Here is a 6,228-nt window from a genome sequence, read left to right on the forward strand (position 1 = left end):
CAGAAAAGCCAGTGTCCCCAGAGACAACCCCGTGGTGGTGGTGGTGATGTTCGCTATTGGCAGATGACCAGGTAAACCAACACCACCTCTTACACCAGGGCTGTTGCTGTGGTAAGGCAAGAGCCAGCAGCAGCCATGAGGTCTGCTTCATCCTGAGCCCTCCTGGCAGGTCTGTTATCAGCTTCCAGGGTAAGAGTGAATGCCAGAGAGAACCGTTGATTAATCCAAAACATTGAGCTCCCCTCCCGTGGCTCTTCATTACTTCACATCTTCAGCACTCGTCTAAATGTTTAATAATTAGTGAAGGTTTTAAATACACCTGTAAGCCTGAGCACTCAAGTACTCTAATTCATCCAAGGTACTTGAACAAACCCTGAGATACACAGTTGGACCAGATGGCTTCGAAGGTCTCTTCCAACCCAAACTGCTCCATGATTCTATGGTTTGAGACAGGCACTGAAGGCACAGTTGTGCTTTCTTCCTCTGTCTCACTGCCCCTTCAGGATATACCCTGCCTCCTTGGAGGGGGCTTGGAGCAACCTGCTTGAGGGGAAGGTGTTCCTGCCTGCGACAGGGGGGTGAAACCAGATGAACTTTAATATTCCTTCCAGAAAGCTATTCTAAGATTCTTCCTGAAGGAGCTGGAAAACACTTACCGGTGCTCTGCTCAAGCTCTCCATGCATTGCAGGAGCTTCCTTGGTTGCCCTGGAGGTGGTCCTCAAAGTGAAAAGCAGCAAGAATAGGGCTGCTCCTGAGCAAGGGGAAGCCAGCAGCAGAGGAGCATCCAGGGACTGGCACACTCCAAGGTAACAGAATGGGACTGGGCTGGCGACAGAGACAGGTCCATCAGCAGACCTAGAGAGGTTGAGGTGACAAATCAGGTCCAGGGTTCAGCCAAGAAGACTAACCAGAGCTGGAAACAAAACCATCCACACCAAAGCTGCAAACAGGACTAAGTGCTCAGGCCTGAATTTAAACAGCTGCTAGATGGGTGGGTAGGGAACCCAGGTGGGGCTGATGGGGCAATTGAAGCCTATTAGTGCTCCTAGGGCCATGACACTCAGGCTGTAGAAACTGACTTTTCCCTGCAGTATTGGGACAGCAGCGGTGTTCTTGGGTCTGGGAGAGAAGCACTGCCTGCACATGGGTAACAGGGCATTGCTTTGTGTAGGTCCCTTCCAGCCATCCCAGGCAGGGTGGTAACAGGGCTGGGAAAGCATTAGCACCATACTTTGCCCCAGTGTTTTATTTTAAGGATCTTTTTAGGTTCTTTCCCTGACTTAGTTGCCAGTGCTTTATACTCTTTATTGTGCCAAGATTAGACACACATTGTCCTACTGCAGAAGGATACCAGGTCAGTACAAAAGCAAAATGATTATTTTCTGATATCTCATAGGAGATGTTTAGATTGGATCTAAGGAAGAAGTTCTTTACTGTGAGGGTGGTGAGGCACTGGAATGGGTTGCCCAGGGAAGCTGTGAATGCTCCATCCCTGGCAGTGCTCAAGGCCAGGTTGGACAGAGCCTTGGGTGACATGGTTTAGTGTGAGGTGTCCCTGTCCATGGCAGGGGGTTGGAACTGGGTGATCTTAAGGTCCTTTCCAACCCTAACTATTCTATGATTCTATGTTGTCCCTGAGGGGTCAGCCTTTCCTTTTTTGCCCTGATGGTTTGCTTATTTCTGTCCACATCCAGGTACATGCTTCCAGGTAGGAAAGGCAAGCAAGGAGCTATAAAAGCAAGGAGCTACAAAGCAAGGGGCTGCTTCATTTACTACAGAAGGAAATATGAGTGGATCTTTTACTTCTGCTTATGAAATCCCATTTATGACAATATTCACACCTACAAGCAGCTGGCACCCTTCTTCGTATGCCAGAGGCTGTACTGGTGATGAGTTTCTGGCTAGGAGCATTACCATTCACAACTGATATGTTAATGCAATTAGAGACAGTGCCAAGTGCAAAGCAGTATTTGTCCTGATATTATTGGTGATAAAGGAGCCTCCTGTGTGAGAAGCAAGTCCATTTCCAATCCATCTGTATCTATATCTAAAAAAGCTTTCATTTTCCCAAGTGCTGCAGCAGATTCTCGTGATAAATTGCTGCCATAGCTTAGCTCCCAACTACATTACATCCTATTCAAATCCCCTTCATTATAACAAGAAGCAATATGACACCAAAAGCTTGTCTCAGGAATTTATGGCACAGTGGAGACTCTTAGATCCACTAAACCCCATTAAAACCGTCTCCCTTATAAAACATACACCTTATTATGCACTTCAATAGCGGGCAGCAGGTTGCCTTCTGCCAGGGCTCTTATTACCTGTGCAAGGAGCACGTGAAAGCAGTCGAGTCCCTGCTGAAAGCATGGGGCTGGCGCCACATCCGTGCCTCCTGCCTAGCACATGTCAGGAACGGTGGTGCTGCAGAGAGCTTTGTACAGTCATCTTGTACTTAAAGTTTTCTAAGCCAAGGCAAAAGAAAATGCACCCCTTTGGCTAAAGCCAGTCTTTAGGGCTCTTTCTCATACAAAGCCTTGAAAACGTCATTTGGGGTGGAATGAAACGTCACATTAAATCCAAAGTGAAATGTGGTTTGTTTTTTATAAAGCCATTTAATTGAAAGAAACCCAAAACCTCTCAAAATCCCGTAAAATCCTGTAACCTGGGATTTCAGGAACAGAGCAGCAACAGGTGTCGATTTCCTGATCGCTTCTTTCAAACACACTCTCTGTTTGCAAAGGTGCTGTTTCTCACTTCAGAGAGTCATTTTGGTTTCCAACACTGCTGCCAGGACCTGCCTGTAGCACCTTCTCAAGCCTGGGAAGCAGGAAAAGAGATGAAGTACCCAACCAGGCTGCTTTGCAGGTTCAGGCCTCTCTGACCGCCTCCATCCCCATCCCCACATCCTTCCTGAGGCTCCCACCACTGGGGCTCAGCTTCCACAGAAGTGAATGCCACCAGGCAGGAGTCAGGCGCAGCCCTCCAGCAACTGCACAGCACTCAGGTATTCCTCATCCCACAGTGCCCAGGCACGGGATCAGGCATTACTAGCATGGATGACCCTTTCGAGCTGGGAAGATGCAATGTGCCTCACCCTTGAGAAAGAGATTCTGCTTTTCCCCCACACCACGTTGATTCTCTTCCCCACTTTTCCCCTCCCAGCATTCACACCAAGCACCAGGCTATGCCCTTCAGGAGTCCAGGTGGCAGCTCGTGTCTGATCAGCATGCTGCTCATTAGACTAGGTAAATATGTTTGTGTTTTCCTCTTTTCCCCCTCATTTAGTCTCATCTGAATGTATTGTTTATTGTACTGGATTATGCAAATCAAAGTATAAGCAATATTGGAAACAGGGAGGTAAGCAAAGCTTGCACCCACTCTTCTGGACCATGCCAAGGACAAAGGTGCAGGCTCCCATCACGTCAGCACTGAGTCACCTCTGTGCAGCCACCAAGCCTGTGGCAGGGGTGGGTTTGTCCCATTCCAGGGGGAGTGACCCAGCCTCCCATCAGCACTGACTCTGCACCCTAAATCAGCCAAAAGCGGGATGCACGGTCCCCACCACAAGCATCCTGTGGCACTGCCAACATGATCACCTCTGTCCTGCTGCTGCTTCCCAAAGATAGGGTGTCGATCAATAACCCTTCCGGGGGTGTGCAACGAGTTGCTGCTGTGCTCAGCACAGGGATGACTTAGGATGGCTGCCTCTCGTTGTGCTGAGTCTCCTTGAAGCAGGGGGAAGGGGGTGAACTCTGCTGAGTGGGGTGATTTTGTGCCAAAGAGGCAAGTAGGAAGTTGAAATCCTGGAGAAGAGATGAACAGAGAGCAGCAGGAGATGTGTCCGGGTCACACAGACAAGCATGGAATTGAAAGAGAACTTGATGCATGTGGTGGAGTAATCTGTAAATACCCCAAGGTAACTCAAGCACAGCTACACATGTTCATGTGGCTTTTAAAGTCATGTAGATCAAGATGAGCAAATGTCTTCGTGACAGGATGTCATGGATTATTGATGCTGAGGCCAGAAAGGCTACTCTGTCCTTCTTCATCACCAAGGCCAGATAGTTTTACCAAGTGATTCCTGTGTCAAACCTATAATTTCTGGCTGAGTTAGGGCAGCTTTTTTAGAAAGACATCCAATTTCAAGTAAAAAAACCTCCAAGTGAGGAAGAATCAACCATCTCCTCTGGATGTTGTTTAATGGCTAATTCACTTCACTGTTGGAATGTGTCTCCTTTTCAGGTTGAATTTGTCTAATTTCAGCTTCCAGCCACCAGATCTTGTTACACCTTTGATCGCCAGATTAAAGAGCTCTCTAGTCTCAAATATATTCTCTTCTGCTGGGTACTTCCAGACTTGTGTCAAATAACTATTCAAAGTGCTGTTCATTAAACCTTTCATTAGAAAACAAGGTGCAGGGGGTTTTGTTGGGTTTTTTTTTCAGAGTTTCACTAACTTTCATACCTCTTTCTTGGATTCTTTCCACGTTTTCATTATGTGTGACCCTGGAAGTGGACATTGAGCACACTGGTACTTTTATTAAAGCGATGCACAGTCCCACGTGAACACAAAGCCAGTGTGTGTTGCTCTTTGTCATTCTCATCTTTAGCAACTTCAAGTTCAGAAGGCTTCCATCTGATCCCACCATGCTTTTCTAATCCATGCTCTCCACAGCAATCCCAACTTGTGTACATACCTTTGTTCCTGGATATGAAATGGATCTCCATTTCATTGTACCAAAATTCAGACTTCTGGAACAAATTCAGCCCACTAAGTGATTCATGCTGCCTTGGTGACATTTGTCTTCCTGCTGCATTTTATATCCTCTTTAATTCTTATCCCTAAAGACTCTCCCTTCCAGGTCATCAATAAATACTGAGCTGTTTGAGTCTCTTCAGGAAGGCCTCGCACTGATGATTTGACCTCGAAACCCTTGAGGGTGGTCTCCACAGTCCCCAAGGGAGTACATAGTGCAGATATTCCCTGTATTTAGACAGTACCTTTGGACTTAGGTTCACCCATCATCAATGTTTTCACCTCCCAGAACATTCCGCAGCTTCTGTGTGGACAAAGATCTGAGCTGGTTGATTGGATGGAAAACAGCATTTGGACAGAAGGGGATGGATGTGTGTGTACAAGTCCTGCACCAGCAGGAATCTGAAATGTGGCTGTGGTTTGCCTTGGACCTGGAAATTGCTCCCAGGGTCTGTAGGACACATGTAGGTTTTTAATTACAAATCAGGAACGCAAAAGGTAGAGGCTCTGAAGGAGGACAAGAGAGGCATACAAATAAGGTCTGACAAGTTTGTCTGGAAAGGGAACAGCTCAATCTGAGTTAGCTGCTCCTAAGTTAAATATAAATGCAAATCTGAGGAGGTGAGTGTGCAGTGAGGGTACGTGTTGTGCCGGCACTTGGAAGAGCACTGTAAGGAGTGCCAGCCCCATGAAGGTTTAGGCATCCAAAGGCTCCATCTGCAGCCAGCAGCAAGGCAGGTTCCCCCCAGGGCAGATCCAGAGGTGGGGCGGCAGTGGGGAATTCAACCTGCAGAGATAACCTGCTCTCTCTGCAGGAGCCCTGTGTGGCTCCTGGAGGGGCCAGGCCTCCCGTCTCTATGGTATTATATTTTGGGATTCCTCCAGCATGGTGAAAGAGAATGGAAGATGATTTATCTGGAAAGTTCTTTAATTACTTCTGCTATTCCACAGCTAAAGCAGCAACAGGAAAAGATCTTGTTGCAGCTTAGGAAGCAGCAGTAGAAACATGGTGCAGTCCTACAGTATCACTGAAACCTCAAGGGATTATGGAGAAGGAATTCTCTTTTGGAGGTTACACCACAGCTCAAGAGGCAACAGGCACAAGTTATAAGGGAAATCTCAGCTGAACATGAGGAAAAGGTTCTTCCCTATGAGGCAGATGAACCACTAGGCCAACAGCCCAAAGAAGTGGTGGGATCTTCATTCAGAGCTTGACTTGGTTTTGAAGGCAGCCCTGCTTTGAGCAGAATGTGGACTTCCTGAAGACCCCTTTAAACTAAATAATTCTGTGATTCTACAGCGGTTTCAGAGGCAGCTTTTTCAGCAGTCTAGAGTAGTGGCACGAAGCAGGCCAGCAGCGTATTGAAGTGCAAACTGGATTACTCATGCATTACTCCAGATATTCATTACATACTCTGTTAGGCACATTAACATCCCTTGCTGCCATAGAAAAGAGACTTAATGATGGACTC

General features: G+C 47.2%; 1 non-coding gene across 1 annotated transcript; it reads left to right on the forward strand.

Annotated features, from left to right (window-relative positions):
- The first annotated feature begins 145 nt into the window (after positions 1–145).
- Positions 146–284, forward strand: LOC130601574 (small nucleolar RNA SNORA14). The gene has a single exon (XR_008972705.1). It is a non-coding gene; the product is annotated as a small nucleolar RNA SNORA14 (small nucleolar RNA).
- The last annotated feature ends 5,944 nt before the right edge of the window (positions 285–6,228 follow it).

This window comes from Pezoporus wallicus, unplaced genomic scaffold, assembly GCF_028554395.1.
Source record: "Pezoporus wallicus isolate ANWC-B61680 ecotype Strahan unplaced genomic scaffold, APGP_CSIRO_Pwel_v1 contig_11153, whole genome shotgun sequence".
In the NCBI taxonomy this organism is placed as follows: domain Eukaryota; kingdom Metazoa; phylum Chordata; class Aves; order Psittaciformes; family Psittacidae; genus Pezoporus; species Pezoporus wallicus.